At 39.3% G+C, this 23,222-nt stretch overlaps 1 long non-coding RNA gene across 1 annotated transcript in view; it reads right to left on the minus strand.

Moving 5' to 3' along the window:
• Positions 1–871: 871 nt before the first annotated feature.
• The window catches only part of LOC147915959 (uncharacterized), a 325,476-nt gene continuing 303,125 nt past the window's right edge, over positions 872–23,222 (minus strand). Inside the window, exon 3 of the long non-coding RNA XR_015553568.1 lies at positions 872–1,025. This is a non-coding gene — a long non-coding RNA (uncharacterized LOC147915959). The remainder of the gene's footprint in view (positions 1,026–23,222) is intronic.

Below are 23,222 nucleotides of genomic sequence, written 5' to 3' on the forward strand. Positions count from 1 at the left end.
TCCTCATGTTACATCTTTGTTCAGTACGATCTCTCACGTTCATGTCTCAGGTACCATGCCCATCCACATCTGCCCTTTTCCTCCAGGGAAATGAATGCCTTTCCTAGCTGTGTTCCAAGCTCATCCCTTTCCTCACGAGAATAGGTCACCGTGATTTTTTTTCCTTCTATTCTTTCCTATTTTTCAGATTCTGTTTCAAAAAAAAGCCCAAGAAAGGAATCTGGCAACTCATAGATGCTTCCTGACAAGACAGAATAGATGAAACCACTAAACTATTTAATAGGCCAGAAAAGAGAAAAGATTGAGACCACTTCATTCATATAAGTATATTATTCCCCTACTTTTTCACACTGGGAAAAGCTAAAATGACAGATGCCTAGCCCAGATGATCTTTGTATATTCTGGGGACCCCACCCCACTTTCTTTCTTTTTTTTCCCTCAATATCAAGATAAACAGGGTTTGAGAACTTTATTGCCCTTTGCCCCTGACTTGATCCCTTGTCATCCTGGAGGTAGGTTTTCAGGATGGCACTCCACAATCTCTGAAGCACAAGAAATTAGCAAATGTCCCCAGGAGTGTTTTTTGTGGAGAATGTTTCCTTTACTAAGAATACCCTTCCCCCAAAATGATGTCTTTAGAAAGAATCTAGCATTCTGCAATATTTCTATAATTAATAGCTAGATGCACAGGCCCAGAGAAAAAAGAGACTGGATCATCCAGTAGGTTTTTTTCATTAGAAATGATCCCTCCTGCCTTGACCCTTAGCTGAGAAAGAGTACTACTTTTAGCTGGGAAGCATATTTTCTGTATACCTCACCACACAGCAAACATGTTTTCACTAGAAATTTACTTCTTACCTCTTGATATCCTGCCATTTACATTGCATCTACTCTTTGCTGAGGAGCTTTTTCAATTATTTTGAACATCTTGTTGTTTTTTATGTGGAGTTCAAGTCCAGTAGTGAAATCTGTTTCATATTTGTAATTGGTTTTCAGCCCTGGAAGAAGCCCAAATTGGTAAGTCTCTGCAAGTGAAAAAGAAAAAAACAGAATTTAGTTATGCAACCTGAGCTTATAAAAGATGAGAGAAGATAACTCAAAGTGAAAGGACTTGCAAAAATAAACATTATGTCCTCTCCTCCAACCCCAGTCATTCTGGCCCAGCATTCAACTGGGAGTGTGATCAATTAAATGTATAGAACCAAAAAGAGCCATTGGGATCGTAAAATTTTGTGGCAAAGTCCACATTATTTGTCACACAAAAAGAAGAATGTGTGATTTTAAAATAAAATAGAGAAAGAAGCAACGAGTTTGATGCAGTAGATGTAGCCAGCCACAGTTGTGAAAGATTCGATAAGCTTCTTCCTACTTGTCCTTCACCCTGGAGGCTTCTGAAGAGGCCTGAATATCTGGCTTAAAGTGAGTGATGCTACTTGAAATGAAAAGCAAGGAGATTGCAAATCACTCTTCTGCACAGGCTTGGAATAAGCTACGGCACAGCTGATGGACAGATTCAGGTATTTAAGTGAGTGTGATTTCCAAGCAACGATTTCTAAACCCTACATTGTTGTTGACCTCCATCATGTGATTGGACATGTTTACGAAGGCACATGCAGTAAAATGAAATGCGCTGGAAAAAATGCTGAAGTAATTTTCCAACACCACAGCAGTATTCCTGAAAAATGAAGCCACACTACCCCAATCAGCAATAGAGTCCACCTTCGCACCTTTCTTCTGCTTAATGGTCTGAGTCCATTCCAGCAGAGGACCTTTCTGTTCTAGGAATCCATCTGTGGGATTGGTTGGAAGAAACCAAATGAGGTAGGTAATCTAATGTGTGTGCTCATGTAAGGCTAAGAACCAAGGAAGGCCTTGAAGAAATGGTACAAGACTATACTTTTGTCTTCTCCATGTCTTCCTCTCTTCCTTTTCTTCTTAAAGGCAAAGATATCTGGAAGGTAAAAACTACCCCAAAAGAAATCTTTTTCTCTGTGATTTGATTGGCCAGAAAGCAAAAGCAAAGCACTCAATCAGCAGCCTTTTAAATCAAACACAATTAACTACATTGAAATATATGGTCTACAATTGTACATTCAATTAAATAGCTAAAAGCAATTTGTAAAGATTGAAAACCTCAATTGCACACTGAAACTACATAGGTCTGCTCAGATTTCCTGCTTTTTCACAAAGGTCCAAGATAGTTACTTCCTGAAAAATTAAAAGCAGAAATTTTTGTTGTCTAGTAGGCAGCCCTAAAAAGCTTTATTGTAAATTAAATCAGATATTTGCTTTGAACCTTTTCTTGAACCTTGTCAGAGAGAAAACCAAAACAGTATTAAAAACCAAAGTCTATTTTTCATGATCACTAGAGCAATGACAGCCTGTAGAGAAGCCTCACCATCTCTCTATTTCCCATTGGAATCATTTCTGGGACTCCACTTCATCTGTTCCTAAGTTACATTCTGTGATATATTTCATACTTATATGCAGTTTTACTTAGGCCAGTTGAAGCTACTTCCATTTGAACCATTGGTGAGAAAACAATGTTGATAACAGCCATTAGTTAGAGCACAGCTATCTATAATTATAGCCATTCCATTTGCTGGCAACCTAGTGGTGAAATTTTTCACATTCCACTTAATTGTATAATGATTTATATACACATCTATTAGACTATAAGATACTCCAAGGCAGAGACCATCTTATTCATCTTTAAATCATTATACAGCATCTGCCATATTATTGGGTATGTTGATCTTAAATGGTGAAATAACAGAATGAATGAATGAATGAATGGAGCCAGGAATTAATATTTAAATACAGACGATGATTATTTGTGTTATAGTAGCACTATACTGAGAACTGTCTGGAGGAGTTTTCAGAGAGCGACAGAGAAAGCTTGGCTGACTATTCTTGGAGAACACGTTGACTGTTTGTTGGATGGAGACAGATCACCAAGAAAGCAGATTTTGACCCTTCAAGAACTTGAATGTGATGATGAGTTTATGACAGTTCTAAAAGCCAACATACGGTCGGTGGCCAGATTGTGGTTCTGGACTGAGAGGCTTCCATTTGGAAGGCAGACAAGCATTTTGAATTATGGGTCTAATGAAAGTGTCAATAGCAATCCTGTTACTGGAGGAGCTGTAAAACCCTGCTTAATGAACTAGGCAGGGACACAAAAACACAATGGTCTAAAATGCACTGTATGAGAAAATGATAATTGGCCCAGATTTCATGTACAAGATAAAATGCATAGGGATGATATTACCACTGAACAATATTATAGCCCTTCAGGGGACTGTTTTGTTAACAGGGTTTGGCTCAGCCTTTTCGATCCTCCTTGTATGAGTGGAGATGTACTACACAATCATGAGCTGTGACTTGAGGAAAGAATGTCAGATGGTAAAATTCCTATCATAGACGCTGACAAATGTCAATGACAATACAAAGTGTTCTGGCCTCATCAAGGGTTCATTCTTATTTGCGAGGCATCATGCAATATAGGATAATAAGCTAAATGGCTTCCCACACAAGAGGAATGGGGGTGAAAGAGAAAGTCATTCTCTAATCTTGAAGTCTACTTTTCTAGACCACCAAACATCAACCAGCAAAGTAAGGCAAGACAAGGCCAGATCTGTAGGCAGCAACCGGCCAACAGCCACTTACTTACACCCTGAGAGTTAGAGAGTTACTGAGGCAGCCCTGGATATAGAAGAGAGCATTGAACTTGGAGTCAGGGGACTGAGATTTTAGTCTTAGCTCCGCACTGACTCTGAGTTTGAATTTCCTCATCTCTTAAAAGGAGGGTGGAGGTGGAGGCGAATTAGAGTGGCACTTCAAAACTTTAAGGGGCTTACAAATGACCTGATGATTCTGTTAAAGTACAGATTCTGCCTTGGTTGGTCTGGAGAGGGCCCAAGATTTTGCATTCCTAACAAGCTCTCATGTTATGCTGATGCTGCTGGCCCACGGACCATGATGTTGCTGGACCACGGACCACAATTTGAGGAACAGGTGACTAGATAGTATTTCTCAACTTGAAAATTCTATGAAACTACCAAAGTCAATAATAATCTGTGGGCTATTTGTTATTGTAAGTGGTAAGAGAGAGACAATTTTTGAGCTTTGGGTATTATCAATAAGTCGTTTTGTCTTTTCTCTTTTCTTTAAGCTGCTTTATCCTAGTTAGAAAACTATATGAATACTCTGTCCTTTAAAAAGATAAATTAGTCAGGAATCTTTGGCAGTGAACTGTTGATACAGTTAGGCTAGCAAAATACTGTTTTGAACCAATTGCTTTATCAAATGGGTTGCATGTAGAAAAATAAAACAGGGAAAACCAGAAATTATGAGTTGAAATGGTGGATCCACATCCAATAAAACAAAAACAAAGGGGCTCAAACGATGTTAAGTGAGGCATAGTGACTGTGTAAAAAATACATTCACATAATCACAGTAGCCACAGGATGAAATGTGGGACGAGGCTTCTTCCTTGCACAAACAGTATCCTAGGTGTTTAGCCTGTTAAAGGCAACCTAGAAAGCTATAATCCGCTGGGTTCTTTCCGTAGATACTTTCTTCCCCACTGCCCAGGCTTAATTTTTAAGATGCATATGTCTATGTGGGAAGGAGGGAGGAGTACAGTATGAATCCATGGCTTAGAAAAGTATTTCACAGGGCCGGCCCCGTGGTCTAGTGGTTACATTCTGCGAGCTCTGCTTGGTTTCTGAGCGTGGACCTACACCACTTGGCGGTGGCCATGCTGTGGCGGTGACCTCATACAAAATAGAGGAAGACTGGCACAGATGTTAGCTCAGGGTGAATCTTCCTCAAGCAAAAAAAAAGGAAAAAAAGAAAGAGAAAGATTGGCAAAGGATGTTAGCTCACAGAGAATCTTCCTCAGGAAAAAAAGAAAAAAAGAGAGAGTTCTTTCTCTTCCTTTTCTCCTTAAAGAGAAAGCTTTGTCTAGAGAAAAATCAAAGAATTAATCTGTGAACAAGAATTTAATGAGCTGATATTATGTGCTTTATGCTTCATATAAGCTGTCTCTTTTACCAACTACTATGAAGTAATTATTATCATCATCCCCAGGTGTCACAACTAGAAAATGGCAAAACTTGGGGTTTCATCCAAGTTCATCTGACTTAGAAGTCTGCACTCTTCACATAACTTGCAATATAGTTGGGGTGAGGAGGAGGAGGAACAATATTTTTTAAAATTATGGGGAAAAGACTGTTTTTTAAAGTGCTAAATTATGGATACCGTAAGTTGTAAAGAAATCAAGAGAAGAGAGAATTTACTCTGGAGTTGGATCAAGGCTGGTTTCACGGAGAAGGGCTGGAAGTGGGCCCAAGATCATTCATTCACAAAACATTTGAATGGCCCATGTAGAAAGAAAGTTGGATAGACAGCAGACAGATGAGGTAAGAAGATGAAGCATCTTGAAGAATGATGAAAGTGATCAGTGTTTGTTTTTGAGAACAGAAGAGTCAGAAAGACTCTGTAATGCAGACCAGGAGAAAGCAACATATGGAAAACTGTTTTTCATGTTCAGCATCTATTGGGTACCCAAAATACATACTGCCAATGGGGTGGGGAAAAGGGAGCATGTGTTGCTAAGATAACCTAAAGGCAAATCGTGAATAAGCTCAAACCTCCCGCCAGACAAAAGCCTATTTGTAAATTACTCCACTTTCCAGGTCGTGACTGCCTCTCTCTGCAAAGCAGTTTATGACATTCTCAATTAAGAGTTTGCTATAAAAATGAATGAATGAAGTATCTCAAAACTGCTATGAGATATTAAAGATGACTCACTTTTAAAAAGTGGTTTTGTTTCCTGTGTTCTGGATAATGCATTTGAGAATGTAGTTTCCAGCCTCACCCATCACCCCATTGTGAAATCAAATTGAATGACTCTCTGCTCTTAGAACGATCGCTCATTCAAATGCATTCAATAAATAAAGCCCAAACACAATGAGGCACTTTTCATAGAGCATCCCAGAGAGCTAGGGCCTGGTCTCTCTCACCGTATGAAGCTGAGATTGAAGTAAATAAAGCATTCACCCACACTGACTACATAATACATAGTGACTTACTGCTTACTAAGCTCTTGTGTGTACATTATCTCATTTGATCCTCGCAATGACCCTATAAGAAAGATACTGTTGGTTTATTATCCCTGTTTGACAGCTATAGAATCTAGAGCTCAGAGTGGTCAGTGATTTACCCAAAGTCACACAGCAATCCAAGCAATTAAACCTTCTCAGCCCATTCCTTCCCTACTTCTCCAAACAGGAAACATGTCTTAAGTACAAAACAACATAATTAGTAGAACCATTACCAAGACTGGGCAGAATATTTAATTCACTCAGATGTGCCTCCGGTGATTTTGTAAATACCGAGGAATTCATTTTCTACCTCCTGCAATTCTGTGAATTCCACCCCAGATAAAAGGTCATCCAAATATGATCCTTGCTCAGAGTTATGGAAATGTATGCAGACTAAAAGAATACGGGCCAAATGCAGAGTAAAAATATCAGTGTAACTCCCAGTGCCATTTACTCTTGCTACCTCAAATCCTTTTTGAAATTAGGCAGGTTATAAATCACATAGAAATATAAAAATGTAAACTCTTGCTCCTAAATTCAATTATCATATATCGGGGGGTTCATGAGTGCAGTAGGTTGGAGAGCTAGTAAAACAGGACTGAAATAGGGATGGTGGGCAAGCCAGAGAGAGATAGAGAAGTTTTTTTAAAAACTTTTCGATTTACATTTACAGAACATACTGAAAATTATCTGACAAGCAATATAAAGTACAATTTCCCCCAAATCAACATCTTTTCAGCCTCTAGTCCTATTCAGCCAGAATTTGGTTCCGAGAGTCATTAGGAGACAAGCAATTAACTTCTCGTAAAAGTCAGTCTGTGGTCAGAGCCGTGCAAAGGAGCACCTAGAAGCCTTGTGCTCATGGAAGGAAGGGGTTAAGGGAATTAGGGGTAGCTTCACTTTTTTGCAAACACCATTTCGAAAGCAATCAAGGCCAGCCCTCTCCTTCTTCATTTAGGCCCTGCTTTGCTTCTATCTTCATCTTGGCTATGGAATCATCCATGCAGCGCAGATCCCTCCAGAAGCTACAGATCTACCACACTAGCTGGGCTCCCACATCCACATCCGCTGTTGAGAGAACTTGTTGGTTCTAAGGGCCCTCTTCCTCAAAGTTTCTAATTCCTTTCTCTCCTAAATTACAGTGTATCTATTCACCTGTATATAACTGTGAATAGCTACAGAGTTTCCGAAAAAACAAAGTTACTTTATTATAGACCCTTCTATTTTGGGAGTCATGGGGCATCAAAATTATATCAGTTAATATTTGAGGCACTGCATTCTTGCATGTGCTTCTAATAACTAATCTATATAATCAAATCATCCAAAGACACCAAAGGGTCTTTATTCTTCTCCATTAAAAACAAGAGACAGAAGTCACGATTCCAAGGTTTATTCTTCAAAAGGTAGGTGACTCAGAACTAGGGTTAAATTACCTGGTGTTTTTAGATATCAGGAAATATAGTTTTACCAATATTTCACCACACTTTCAAACTTGATTTAAAAAACAAAAACAAAAACAGTATTGCTCATGACCCAAGCTATACAACTACTTTGTATTAAAAGCCATAAGGTTGAGGTCTTTAAGCCATTTTAAGTGTTATGACCAGTGGCTTTAGGAATGAGGTTTTGTTTAGATAACACAAGACCTTTGTCGTTGATTGAAACCTGGCTTGATGCCTCTATACATCTAAATAATTAGAAAAAATGCATTTAAATGAGAAGCAGATGTTGTCTCCAGGTTTCTACTTTCACTGTACAGAATAAATTGAAGGTTTCATCTCTGCGTTTACTCTTTGGATATGGCGCAGACCACATAAATCATTACTTAAAACATAGGGTGTTCCTTTACAAAGGCAAAGGAAATACAGGTCTTCTGGAGTGCTACCCGTTCCTTCAAAACACTTTCTGCTCCAAGAAAACTAAACAGGGTTATTTATTCTCCATTACTTCTTCCTATGTGTTCATGCTTGGTCCTCAGCCAGTGGATCCAAATAGAATGGTGGAAGGCTGGTGCTGAATACAGGGATGGCAGGCCCTGCTGGTGATCCGTAGCTTGTAACTGGCAGCAGACAACAAACATATTGCAAATGTTCAATGTTCATCTTATCAGATGCAGAACCAATGAAGAGGAAACTATATCCAGGCAAGGAAAAATAAAGGAAAGGACATCACAGAGTACCTTTGAAAACAGAGAGTAGTTTTCTTGAGCTTCATCTATTGCTATATCAACACTCTAGCAGGTAGAGTACATTTTCAGTTTCTCTTCTCAGCTAGGAAGTTACACACTAGGTTCCTGAGACAATTTTAAGTGCTTGAGATGTCTGGATGGAGGAGCTATGTAAACACAGGGCAAAGGGCTGCACAACTTCAAAGCAAAGCACGTGTAGATGGAATCCACAGATTCCACAGCTCGGTCTTCTGGGTTGATAGCTACAGTGAGACAAGCCAAATCAGCTACCTAGCCCAATGAGAATTAATGGGCAGTGAAACTATAATGTAATTTACTGAAATCACTTGTTCTCTCTCACCACCCCCAATGCCCCCCTCTTCATTCTTTAAGGCTGTCTGTCTTGCTCACCATTTCCCCCTGCAGGTCTAGCATAGTTTCCGGCACATATAAGTTATCAATCAATCAATATTTGTGGACTGACACTATGAGTGGATAAAATGTAAATGTTTATTCACTGTCCTGAAATAAATACCATAGTTTATGAATTGTATGAATACACAAAATAAAAATAAAAATAGTAGTTGCCACCTAAGAATCACTTACCATGCATCAGGCATTGTGCTAAGAGGTTTACTTACTTGCATTATATTAATTTTAACAGTCAGAATGATATTAGAAAGTAAGTATTATTCTCTCCATCTTATATGTAAGAAATCGGAGGCTCAGACAGGTGAACTGACTTGCCTAAGATGCAGTGAATAAGTGACAAAACTTCCCCGTCTATCTTACTCCAAAACCCTTACATATTCTGTAAGTACTGCATTATTCTGCCCACAGGGTTTCAAAGGTTTTGAAAGCTTATTTTAAGACAATGTGCTACAAACTTAGATTGAAGGTAGAAAGAAAGAGTAAAAAGTTCTACCAATTAATTAGCCCTTGGAATATCAGAATCAGGTTGTCCCCACGTATGCGGTGAAAAAACTGTTCTTAGAATCAAACCGAATGATCCAAATGAACGATGTGGTCTTTCAACATAGAGAAATGGTTGAAGAGTTCAGCCATATGAATTAGGTTGCTGTGAAATAAACCAAGGTGAAAAATTCATCCAGAGCTTTTGATCTGAACAGACATTGAAGCAATTCTCTCCCACATATGGACATATAGATCCAAAATAAAATAATACAATGTTAGAAATTGGAAACATACATGTTATCACTGTGGCTGCTGCTGTTGCTGCTACCATTATGAATGATAGTAATTATTATTGTTTTCATTATTATAGTTAAGATTTATTGGAGCTTGCCCTACACCAAGCTTTTTGATACGTGCTTTACAGACGTTTTCTCATTTAATCTTCAAACAACTCCCTGAGGTTTGCAATAATTAGTACCCCCATTTTCCATATGCAAATTTGAAGTTAAAGAAGGGCAGTTAACATGTCCATGGCCAAACAGCTAGTAACGGTGGAACCAGGCACAAAACCAGGTCTGTCTGCCCTGACCTCAGATCTTACCAATACTACATTGTGCTTCCTTGATTTCTACACAATCACCCTGCCTGCGGCCCTATAATTTTAATTTTGTAAAATATTTACATATATCATACCTTGGTTCTACTGCCAACATGAGCTTGGGGAAAGTAAGTATCACTATGGGGTCTTCATTTTGCTAATGTAAAGATAAGCAAATATTAAAATTCAAAGGTATGAGGGCCAGCCCTGTGGCATAGTGGTTAAGTTCAGACTCCCCACTTCGGCAGCCTGGGGTTTGTGGGTTCAGATCCAAAGCACAGAGCTACACGCTGCTCATCGAGCCATGCTGTGGCGGCATCCCACATACAAAATTGAGGAAGACTGACCAGATGTTAGCTCAGGGCCAATCTTCCTCACACACACACACACAAAAAAATTCAAAGGTATGCCGTCCACAAATTCCATGGGTTTCCTTTTCTCAAATTAGGACTATTGAAATTTTTCTTTTTCTTTTTTAAAGTATAGTACAAGGATAAAGAGCTTGCTATGAAAATATATGGTAGTAATTGCTAATGATGGGTTCATCCTATACCATGCTCTCCATTCAAAAGCTGGTATTGGATTTGTCTTGGGAGAAATTCTACTGTATTTTCTAGATTTCTTCTTCTAAATAGACTTTGAATAAAATGGAATATTTTTCTGGCAGCATTTTGAACCCTCAGCTACTGGGTCTAGGTGAAACCTGAAAATACAAGGGCTTTCCATTCATGGAAAATGAGATGAAGGATAAAGCTAAGTGACCTTTTAAGAACACTTTAAAACTATATTCTGTTTATTGAGTTCACGTCTTGGTCCAAGGTTCAGAATGATATTCATTTTGTATGAATAGGTTTTCTTCTCAAATCATCATGAAGAAAATTATTATCGTATGAAAATACTGTATAAAAGGAAAAGATTCATTTCAATGTTTCGGGGCCACACATGCATTTAGGAACTGGGAGATACAATTCTCCCTTTGGGTAGCTGTAAGAATTGGGGAAGTCATTTAAATTCTCTGAGCCTCAGTTTCCTTTTCGTAAAACATAGGGCTGGATCTAGCTTGTCTCAAAATTACTATGGAATTAGAAATCTATGATTTTTTCAATCTACATTAGATTAAGCATTTACATGTGCATTTACACTGCAAATAGTCACATAAGAACTACAGAAAGCCTCTCAATAAATTCCTAGGAAATAGTTTGACAATGTGACCAAATTATAAACAGCTCTAGTTGTCTAACACATATAAAAAGGGAACAAGATTTTTCAACTTGGGGCAGGAATAATGATTATCTCAGCCTTTTTAGATTTTTCTCGTTGTCCTGAGACATAAGTATCCAGGAAATAGAAAGTAGAAATTCTGTGTATTTACTCCTGATGCTGATAACATCTATATTTGACATTCTAGAATAACAACATCACTAGTAGCAACTAAGATATGCATGTTTCAGAACTGAGAAACTTTTAAAATCCCCTTTTAAGCAATGTGGCCACAGAAGACTCTTAATAATTGATTATAATTGATTTTAACCTTGTCCTAACCTGGGCAAAATGGCAAAGCCAATCATCTTTGTCCAGATGGGGTATGAAAAAAAGAGCCCCCAGTCCACATCTTTAAAAGCTCCAGACATGAGCAGAAGATAAAATATTTAGTCTGCCAAAGCCTTGACCTCCCAATTCCAGCCAGTTTTGAACTTGAATTGATTTCCGACAAGGCATCTGGGAGATGATTACAACAAAATGCACTAAAGCTGGGCAGCCTTTATTTTAACATCCCAGCAGCTTAACCTGTTAATAACAGCAATTGTTTTAGATACAATACCAATTTCTGTAACCGACGCAAGAAATGGATAACAGCAGCAGAGTCTCCCAGGCAGTGCAATAACAACAACAGAAAAAGCACAGCCAGTCACACGGGAGATGCTGGCAGTGTTTTTCAAAGAAACCCCAGTTTTCAGGGACCCAGACACAATCAGAGACCCAATTCTACAGTCTGAAAAAAAATCCTTAGCAAAAGGAGGTTGCATGTTGAGACAGAAATCACTGTAAGCCAGGCAATCTGGGATCACATCTGTGCTCTGTCAATGAAAGCTGAGCTATCTTGGGCAGGTCACTTCACATCTCTGTGCCTAACTTGCTTTGTGTGAAACAGTGCTGCCCAATAAAAACATAATGTGAGCCACAAATGTGAGCCCATATGTAATTTTAAATGTTCTAGTAGCCACATTAAAAAGAAAGTTTTAAAAAGGCCAATTAATTTTAATATTATTTATCTATTTTATTTATTTTTTGGTGAGGAAGATTAGCCCTAAGCTAACATCTGTTGCCAATCCTCCTCTTTTTCCTGGGCTAACATCCGTGCCCACCTTCCTCTACTTTATATGTGGGACGCCTGCCATAGCACGGCTTGATAAGCGGTGCGTAGGTCCACGCCGGGGATCCGAACCTGCGAACCCTGCGCCTCCGAGGCGGAGCATGCGAACTTAACCACTACACCACCGGGCTGGGCCCTAATCTTATTTAATATATCTAAAATATAATCATTCCAACATGTAATCAATACATAATTATTCATGCAATATTTTACGTTTACTTTTGTACTAAGTCTTCAAAATATGGTGTATATTTTACACTTATGGCACATTTCAATTCAGATTAGCCACATTCCAAATGCTCAATAGCCACATGTGGCTCGTGGCTACCATATCGGACAGCATGGGTTTGAAAAATGAGCAGTTTGGACTAATCATCTCTAGGGTCTTCTCTATAACATGTCATGATGATTCTAAATGTCACTGCTGCCCTTCATTTTAAATCAGCTACAGTTTGAAAGTGTAGATGTGGCCTGTTGGTGGGTGAGACCAGGATGTTAGAGTGATAGCAACTGTGGCCACAAGTTTGAGCTTAGCAATCAGTAAGGTCTGTGCTGACGTGTGGACATGCCTTCAACCCTATCCCTGATCAGCTGTGTTACACCAGTTAGTCATAATTAGTGTAGGCTGGGTGGACAGAGTGGGTGGTGGCATAAATTTTCATGACATAGCCCAACATGTTCTGTTAAATGAAATGATAATCAGCATCCTCATCATTTATTGAGCACTATTTATATATCATTCATGTTACATATACAAAATCATCTAATAATCCCAACCCCTCTTAGAAGTGGGAATTATTAATCTTGTTTAGTAAGTGGGGTGCTGAGCCTTAAAGAGACTAATTAGTCTGCCCAATGTCAGACTCCTACAAAGCACGATGTGTGGATTTGAACCCAGCTTTTCCAGACTCCAAGACTAGTCTCTTGACCACCATGATATACTGCTTTACAAATAATAGCTTTTAGTCTTCTACCTCACTCCTATGAAGGTTTTCCAAATTGTAGACATAGTGAAGAAGAAGTATAGAAAGGTTAAAGATGTTGCTTTCACTTTTTAATGACTGAGAAAGTCAGAAACAGTACAGCAGATGATCACATTCTAATAAACATATACTCCTCTTCTCTCCCAGTCATGCATACCTGCAAATGGAAGGAAGGAAGGAAGGGAAGGAGGGAGGGAAGGAAGGAAGGAAGGAAGGAAGGAAGGAAGGAAGGAAGGAAGGAAGGAAGGAAGGAAAGCAGGGAGGGAGGGAGGCGGGGAGGAAAGAAGGAAGGAAGGAAGGAAGGTAGGAAGGAGGGAGGGAAGGAAGGAAGGAGGGAAGGAAGGAAGGAGGGAAGGAAGGAAGGAAGGAGGGAAGGAAGGAAGGAGGGAGGGAAGGAAGGAAGGTAGGAAGGAAGGAGGGAAGGAAGGAAGGAGGGAAGAAGGGAAGGAAGGAAGGAGGGAGTGAAGGAAGGAGGGAAGGAAGGAAGGAGGGAGGGAGGAAGGAAGGAGGGAGGGAGGGAAGGAGGAAGGAGGGAGGGAAGGAAGGAAGGAGGGAAGGAAGGAAGGAAGGAGGGAGGGAAGGAAGGAAGGAGGGAAGGAAGGAAGGAAGGAGGGAGGGAGGGAAGGAAGGAGGGAGGGAGGGAAGGAGGAAGGAGGGAGGGAAAGAAGGAAGGAGGGAGGGAAGGAAGGAAGGAGGAGGGAAGGAAGGAAGGAGGGAGGGAAGGAAGGAGGAGGGAAGGAAGGAAGGAGGGAGGGAAGGAAGGAAGGAGGGAGGGAAGGAAGGAAGGAGGGAGGGAAGGAAGGAAAGGAGGGAGGGAGGGAAGGAAGGAGGGAGGGAAGGAAGGAAGGAGGGAGGGAAGGAAGGAGGGAGGGAAGGAAGGAAGGAGGGAGGGAAGGAAGGAAGGAGGGAGGGAAGGAAGGAAGGAGGGAGGGAAGGAAGGAAGGAGGGAGGGAAGGAAGGAAGGAGGGAGGGAAGGAAGGAAGGAGGGAAAGAAGGAGGGAGGGAAGGAAGGAAGGAGGGAGAGAAGGAAGGAAGGAAGGAGGGAAGAAAGGAAGGAAGGAGGGAAGGAAGGAAGGAAGGAGGGAAGGAAGGAAGGTAGGTCAACATTCCTAGTGAAATGTGGAGGAAGCTTCCTTCGCACACTGCATATGCCTACGCTCAGAGACTCGTGCTTAAACACACACTCCTGCCATCTCCTCGTCACCAGACTGTCAACGTTAAAAGGAAAAATTTTAAATACTTAGATTTGATATATTTTCAAGAATTTTATATAACATCATATTAACCATTTGATAGTCCTTTCTACGTTGGGGAAATGGTCAGGCATGGAAAATAGGACTGCATAAAGGTATTTCTGTTACATTATAGGCTCTTTTTCTTTTCTTTTCTGATGTTTGAGGGTATAAGAATGGGTCAAATTGGTAATTTGGCAGTAAATGGTTTCTTTTGAAAACCTCATGCGAGCTGCTGTGTTAACTTCATTTAAAACCAACTTTCCTATAGAGACGTTTGGGAAGGGCCCAGGGGCCAATCTGCAGACAGCTCTCTATAGCTGGGCCATGACATGCCCGTCACTTGTGAACTAATGTAGAATCACAAAGTCTAATCACCCCTGTGTATTGTGTCTTGACTTCATGAATCGTTACTATCATAGTTGCAGGGAGACTTTTCTTCAACTTGGCCAATCACATATTAACATTTTATGTACACAGGATGATAACAGTTTATACTTATGATATGCTTACTCTGTACCAAGCCCTGTTCTGCATGCTTTATGTGGATTATTTAGTCCTCATCAGATAGGCACCCTTACTATGCCCATTTTACATATGACAAAACTGAGGTAGATACTGCTTATAAACAATAATAAATGATACGGTTCCCATTTTTTTCTTATCCTGATCTTCTAGTACATTTCTCACAGTTTGCTTAGCAACTTCCATCCAGCCATAACTTCAACTTAATCTAGGCCTTAGTCTATCCATCATTCTCGATCCTATCACAAAGTTCTGTGCTTATTGGTGGTAGAGGAGGGTTTTATGTATTCTGTCAGTTATCTATTACTGCATAATAAACTACCTCAGAAAGTTGTGGACTAAAATTAACAATTTTATGTGTTTTACTACAATTTAAAATTTTTTTAAAAATTTTAAGTCAAAATAAAAAGTAAAAACAATTTTATTTCCTAATGATTCTGTGGGTCAACAATTTAGACTGAATTCAGCTAGACAGTTCTTCTGCTAGTCTTACCAGGGGTCATTCACACAACTATCAGTCATCTAGTGGCTCAACAAGGGCTGGATGACCTAAGATGGCCTCATTTACATGTCCAGAGTTTGGTGCTATCAGCCGGGCCACATGTCTCCAGCAGGCCAGCCACTGCTTGTTTTCATGGCAACTGCATTCCAAGTCCCAATCTGCAAGCACGTTTAAAGCCTCTGCTTGCATCACATTTACTAATGCCCCCTTGACCGAAGCAAGTCTCGTGGTCAAAATCAGGATCAAACTCGGAGGAAACTACACAGGGTAAAAGTCCATAGCAATCTAACATATAATAAACACCTTACATATTCTTCCTTCTCTTTCAAAATGGTCAAAACAACTCGAGCCCAAGCAGAAAACTGAATAAGAGAAGGAAATCCAAATGTCCTATGAAGCCAAGAATATATCAAATTCTAAATTTGGCCTTAAGTTTGAGCCTCAGATGTAAATGAATACCAAGTCCCATATTTCCACTGAAATATATTTCTTTTCATAGCATGTTTTGGAAAGATGGCCACCAGTTTTGTATTTAAATGAAAAACAATATTTCATTTGAGGGCAAAACAACACTGAATATTTTTTACAAGACTCCACTGGATGACGACAATGGCTAATGCTGTATTTTTGCCATGGGAACTTTTGTTTTACTGAACCACTAAAATTACAATCAGATGTGCTCATCTTCTGTTGAAGTAATGAACAATGGTATGTCTGGGAGAGAAATTCAAAGTGTATCATTTATCTTATCCTATTTTCAATTAGGCCGAATAAAGTACAAAGTTGGTTCCAAACTACATCATAGAAACAGGGTGAGTAAATTTATTATACCACTAGAGTGCTAATCTTAGCAGATGGTAGAAAAAATATTTTTAGCATGAAATATGCTAAAGCAATAAATCTGAACAAGGTGGATCTTATCAACTAATATCTCCCCAGTGTGAGGTAAAACTCCTGCATGACAACTCAGCATTCTTATGAAGTCTGGTGTATGTGGTGAGATATGGCCCTCAGTGAGAGAGAAAAACAACAAAAACGAGGATCAAATAAGAAAACAAACCATACACCCAGGGCACTGCATTGAATTGAAAAAATAGAATGAAGTGACTGTGCTATGTTTTAAATGCTCTTGAATTTTATTTCTGAAATAATGCCTACTCCAGAGTCCTGTCAGTTCTCCATTTGGGAACTTTCCAAATTGGAAAATTTACAAGAGGTCTCTATTAGGTCAGTTTTAGAGCAGAGGTGAGCACACGCAGTCACAGGTTGCTACACATCACCATTAGCCAAGGCAAGCATCCAACAAGAGAGCCCAGGGAGAGGGCTCTTACAAACTGGGCTCTGGCCTAGGACACCTGAATGAGAGCTCCCAGTCCCATGGATGCATTTGGCTCATGCTTCTTCAGTATCCAGCTGCTAAGCCCAAGCAGACGGAGTAGGTTGCTCCTTCAGAATAGACAGCATGGGATACTCAAGAGTTCTACTTTCACAGGAATATGTACAAAATGGAAGGGTAAAAAGCAATAGAATTAAAGCTATGATATGTTTGAGAAGTCTGTCTGAGAGGTAGTTGAGCTAGATATTTTTCAGGATGACCATAAACTATGCATTTTATAGTCACTTTATATCTGATTCATGTTTATATTCCAAAGATGTGATGTGTTAAGAGTAGATCAGAGTGGTGGTGGGGATCTGGGGTCAGAAAATAAGGAATTCATGCCCAAATCTGCCAGTAGTCTTCCATGTTACCTTGAACTCATTACATGGTTTCTCTGGGGTTTAAATTAATTATCTACAAAATAAAGGACTTGAACTCTAGTGTCACTACATAAAGAATGAGTGTGAAGAAGAAGGAATGAGTCAGAATCATTAGGACGAGTTGCATTTTAGGTGAGCAAACAACAAACAGGACCCAGTGACTCAGAAGTCTAGGCATTCTTCTTAATTAATCCTGGCAGTATGTCGAATTATTTGAATTATGCCTCGTTCAATCACTTGAATTGAAAACAAAGCTAAAACCATTAAGATGTTGAAGAATTTAGTCTGGACAAATTATGAGACACCATCCTAAGTTTATTGTAATTTCCATGGTCTATACTTTTCATAGTAATAGAGGTAGATGTTAGAAATTAATTAAGAGTTGAGAGAGTTCAGTAGAAAAACTACTCTTGGTTGGTGAAGTGTGGGTGGGGGGGAGTGGGTACAAACCTATGCAGGCTACTCCTGACTCTTTCCCCGGTTATCTCCCCATGCAGACTCTCTTGCTTGAATATCTGTTGCCTCGGAGTTAGCGCATCATTTATAGACATAAACAAAGCTCTTGTGGGAAGGTGCGATTAGGGAGGGGATGAGGCGCATGTGTTGCTGTCCATGGTTCTGACCATCCTGCTGCTGTTTTGGCTGTTTCTCCTGACCATAGGATACCACTGATGACCTTTCTCTAATTTATCCAAAATGGAACAAGGATTTCTGAATTAGTTGTGGAAGAGACCGGGTCAAAAGGTGTGGATAAAGACAGGAAGAGACACAGGCACTGAGAGATTACAATGGAGAAGCAAACAAACAAAAATATGATGATATTTTAAATAATCACAGGTACTATAAATAAAACCACAAATTACCATGGCCCAAATATGAAAGTACTGAAAGAGAGTACAACATTTGTGCCCAGAGCTACATAATTCTGGCAAAACCTGATATAAACAAACACATTTAGGTGAAGGGTGAAGAAAATCAATTTAGTACAATAAAACTCATTGGTTGAATTACACCAAAGAGCTTACAACTTTCTTTGGCTTCGTATTTTCCCTCTTGATGATATTTAGCAATTTTACACTATCATAGAACAAATAGAATAGTTACCTATTTCACATTTCATGGAGATAATTCCATGTATATTTGGCAGTTTTACCATGTTTTCCAAAGTATCCCTTGAAGAAATAAGGGGTGGGACTTCCCTACACCTCTCAGCTGTGTTTGTGTGTCTCAATCAGGGAAATGGATTGTGATAAAGAATGTTAGTTGTACCCCAGTATCTGTTCTCCCATTTTCCCAGAATATTCAGTCAGGAATCCTCAGAATTAAGATTACATTTCATAGTCTCTCAGCAGTAATGGGTGGCAAACAAAGAGAGAGACAAGTGTCTCTCCTTTGTTCTCTTTTTCACCCGTCCTCTATCTTGCAGCCTGCACTGACAATGCTACTGGAGAGCGTGAGGTTGAGGACTCTAGTCTAGGGGTGGTGGAGTATGGAATTGGAAGGACCAAGGGTGAAACAGAGCTGCCATGCAGCCCCGGACTTCATTCCTCTAGAATATCATGTCAGAGAGAAATACGCATGTATTTATTTCCCCTAAGCCACTGCTATTTTTTTCTGCTACTAGCAGCTGAACCTAATCCTAATTAATACACTATTCATCAACATTTGATGAACACACAGCAAATACTGGCTTATGTATACTCAATCAATAAAAGGAATCTAAAGAAAAATAACAAACCAACAAGCAAAAGAGTTCCATGAAGTCCTTCTATTTGTACACGAAGTAGGAATCCCCAAATATTTCCAAGCATTGAAACTAGAGTTGCTTTTCATCAAAATAAATAAATTAAATAGCCTTTCCAAAATAATTTATTTACAACATGGTATTTCCTAAGAAATCATTTTCTTCTTCCAAACATTCTCCTCACTCTCACTCCTTACCCAGGAGAAATACTGTGAGCTTCACAATAAACCTTTTAAGTGGATGACAATGACAAGCTTGAAGCCATCATCCACCAAAAATGAGTTAGCCATCCTAGATTTCTAGGCTTCCCAAAGTGATTGGGGCTCTCTTTTCCTGGTAATATAGGTGTGCACTTTAAACTGATTTTTCTACAAAACTTAGTATTTTCATGCAGCATTAAGAGTGTCCAGAATCCCATTAACTCTGCCCCTTATGGAAATTGCTGTGACCCTTATTTCCTGCATTTTGACCAACTGTCAATTGTCCTTGGATGCAAAAGATGGTGGTGATTTCTTTGTATGAAGGCAGGCTGCATTTCAAAATGGACAACCATTTAAAAAGGAACAGAATTTTAAGGGAGGCTCCTCCCTTCCCTCTTCTTACTGCCTGGAAAATGCCAGGAAAGTTTAAAATTAATAGTGACTAATTGAAAAAGAAAAGGAAATCAAAGAAACATTTATTCCCTCAGAAGCAGCCTCATTTCTTTCACCTTTCATATGAGCACAGACGGTTTCTGTCAACTCTGGTTTTTGTGGATGGGATGGGATGGGGAAAAGCCCGTTCAAAAGATAGAAACATGTTTTTAAGCACTAGCAAAAATGTTTTATGGCTTTATTTATTTTTATTTTTATTCAATTTATTTAAATTAAAAAACAAAACAAAACAAAAACAGTTCACCCATTTCTCTCACTCCCAACCCCCCACCTCTTGCAACCACCAGTTTGTCCTCTATACAGTAGTCCACCCTTATCCGAGGTTTCACTTTCCAAAGTTTCACTTACCCACGGTCAACTACGGTCTGAAAATATTAAGTGAAAAATTCCAGAAATAAACAACTCGTAAATCTTAAATCGTGTGCCATTCTTAGTAACGTGATGAAATTTCACACCATCCAGCTCCATCCTGCCCAGAAGGTGAATCATCCCTTTTGTTCAGAGTTTTACACTGTACATCCTACCTGCCCATTAGTCATTTAGGAGCCAGCTCCATGATCAGATTGACTGTTGGAGTATCACAGTGTTTATGTTCAAATAACCTTTATTTTACTTAAATAATGTCCCCAAAGTGCAAGAGTTGTGATGCTGGCAATTCAGATATGCCAAAAAGAAGCCATAAAATGCTTCCATTAAATGAAAAGGTGAAAGTTCTCAACTTAATAAGGAAATTAAAAAAATCATGCTGAGGTTGCTAAGATGTACAGTAACTTTTATTACAGTATATTGTAATAACTGTTCTATTTTATTATTAGTTATTGTTGTTAATCTCTTACCGTGCCTAATTTATAAATTAAACTTTATCATAGGTATGTATGTATAGGAGAAAACATAGTATATATAGAGTTTGGTACTACTCGTGGTTTCAGGCATCCACTGGGGTCTTGGAATGTATCCCTGCAGAGAATACTGCATGTGCTTGTTTGTTTTTTTTTTTTGAGATTCTACATATAAGAGAGATCATATGGTATCTGTCTTTCTCTGTCTGATATTTCACTTAGCATAATGCCCTTGAGGCCCATCCATGTTGTGGCAAATGGCAAGATTTCATTCTTTTTATGGCTGAATAATATTCCTTATCCATTCATCCATTGATGAACACTTAGGCTGTTTCCATATCTTGGCTACTGTAAATAATGCTGTAATGAACATGGGGGTGCAAATATCTTTTCAAGTCAGTGTTTTTGTTTCCTTCGGATAAATATCCAGAAGGGATATTTCTGGATCATATGGTAGTTATATCCTTAATTTTTTGAAGAACCTCCATACTGTTTTCAAAAATGGTTACACCAATTTACATCCCACCAACAGTGAACCAGCTTCCCTGTTCTCTACAGCCTCTCCAACACTTGTTTTTCTTGTCTTTTTGATAATAGCCATTCTAATAGGTGTGAGGTGCTATCTCATTGTGGTTTTGATTTGTATTTCTCTGATGATTAATGATGTTGAGCATCTTTTCATGTACCTGTTGGCATTTTTTATGCTTTTAAATCTCATATGAATACAATATAAGCAGGACCATAAGCTTTCCTTAAGCTCTGTTAATGTTATTGACTTTAAAACCTGGGATCTTTAGGATTAAAATCCAATATAAAAGATATACATGGCAGTACTTTATGCACCAGCCACAAAAGACTTATAATTCTCCCCTATAAGGCTATAAATACTTCAATTCCAATCTACTTGGACACACAACTAATATTAGTAGCCACAGGGACTGCAGTCACTGAAACAGGCATCCATAAGAAGATCAAGGTGCTTGGTGAGTCCATTTCAGAACACTGGCCTAATGAGGCAGTTATTCACGCTTCAGTCCCCACAAAGACTCCTTAGTTGATCCATAGCTATTGCTCTCCACCAATTGCTTCATTTCAGCTGAGATCTGATATTGACTACAAGGGGGACTGAGTGAGAATGTTTAGATGACTCAGGGCAAAGACATTCCCATTGTTGGAAAGATAAAGCACAGCATACTTCTTGCTAATAGGAGTCACTAATACCATCTTCATTTGCATAAGAGACAGAAATAACTGTTATTAGCCAGATGACTTTGCTATCTGAACAGGCTGGTCCTCAGTCGATTCCAAAAGAAGAGACGAGAACTCTTCCATTGGTAGCATTCGCTTTATCCAAAGGAGATTCTTTTCTTGATGGGTTAGAAACATAGGAAAGCAATGGGAGTAGAAAGCAGAGGAAAATGACTCTACGGATGTGGCACATTGGGTAGATGCATGCAATAGAGCTCAAGGCTGATACTCTGCTTTCTCCAGGCTGCTTCACCATCTCTGACGTATCTCACTTCCCTCCTTCTAAACAATGTTGGATATTATTTTCAGGCTCTCCAAAGAGGAACAGGGTGAAAAACACAGATTTAATGAGAAATTTGGGAAATGGCTATGTGACTTCCTTTTCCTCTTGCTTTTTCCTGCTCTTCAAAGGTGGCTGGAAACTTTGCTGAAGGATGTGTGGAGATGGCAGGAATTCTGTCATTCCCCACTACCAGTGTCCCTGAGTAGTCAGAAAATTCCTGTCCCTACCCAATCTGCATACAGGAAAATGTCAATGTTCTTGTAATTAAAACTCCACTTACAATCCCAGGTCATGTTACACTATATCACCCATTTAACTTTATTGTGATTGATCTGTGTCAACTTTAACTATACTCACAAGGAAGTCAATAAATAAAGATCAATGGTTTTTTATTTCTTTGGCTTTTTTATTAGAAAGAATAGATGGGTTAAATAACACCAGCAACAGCAGTGGCACAGAGCCTCCCTCAGTGCTTTCCTTGGTAAAAACTATATTAAAAAAAATCAGATTTAAATTCACAAGTGGGATTGCATTGTCATCTGATCTGTCATTAAGTTGCCTTCAGCACTTTTAAATGCAAATATTGAAACAAACAGGGCTTGCATGTATCTATCCTCTCTGAGATGAATTCTCTCCACAATATGCCCAGTGAACCCCTTATTCTCCAAAATCCCTAGGTTTTGCAGCTCTGGTTTAATGTATTAATGACCTGTCAAGACTGAGTAGTGCTCTATGTATGAAGAAATTTCATGTTCAGATGGACAAATGCGTAATTTCTTATTCAAAGAAGGGAAGAGAAGCCTGAACCACGCTTTTTGTGGATTCAAAAGTTTTATGGACAAGCATCTGGGGATGACTGAGTTATGCATAGACCCCACCACCCCAGAGCTACAACAGGGTCCTGGAGGGCCTTACCTCATCAGGTGTTAACACTCCACTTGCCAGATCTTCAGAAAGTCTGGGGGGATGTAGAGGAAGAAGAGGCTGGTATCGAGGAAAGAGTGGTTCTAAGAGAAGGGTTAGGGTTGCCAGGGTGATAATGAAAAGGCACTTATGGGATATGGGGCAGAAAGGATCAAATATCCAATAGAGGAAGATTTCACTGTTTTAATAACTAGAATGACTGTACAGGTATGAGTCAGCTGCTGAATGTCAGCTAACTCTGGAGAGAACTAAGTAATATTCACACACAAAAAAAGCAGACCAGAAGTGTGACCTTCACCAACTTGCCTTACATGAGAAAATAAGGCTTCCAAAATCTGTGATCTTTGTAATGAATAATGGGAGGTTG

This window comes from Ceratotherium simum, chromosome 11, assembly GCF_057802395.1.
Source record: "Ceratotherium simum simum isolate JZ-2026a chromosome 11, ASM5780239v1, whole genome shotgun sequence".
NCBI lineage: Eukaryota > Metazoa > Chordata > Mammalia > Perissodactyla > Rhinocerotidae > Ceratotherium > Ceratotherium simum.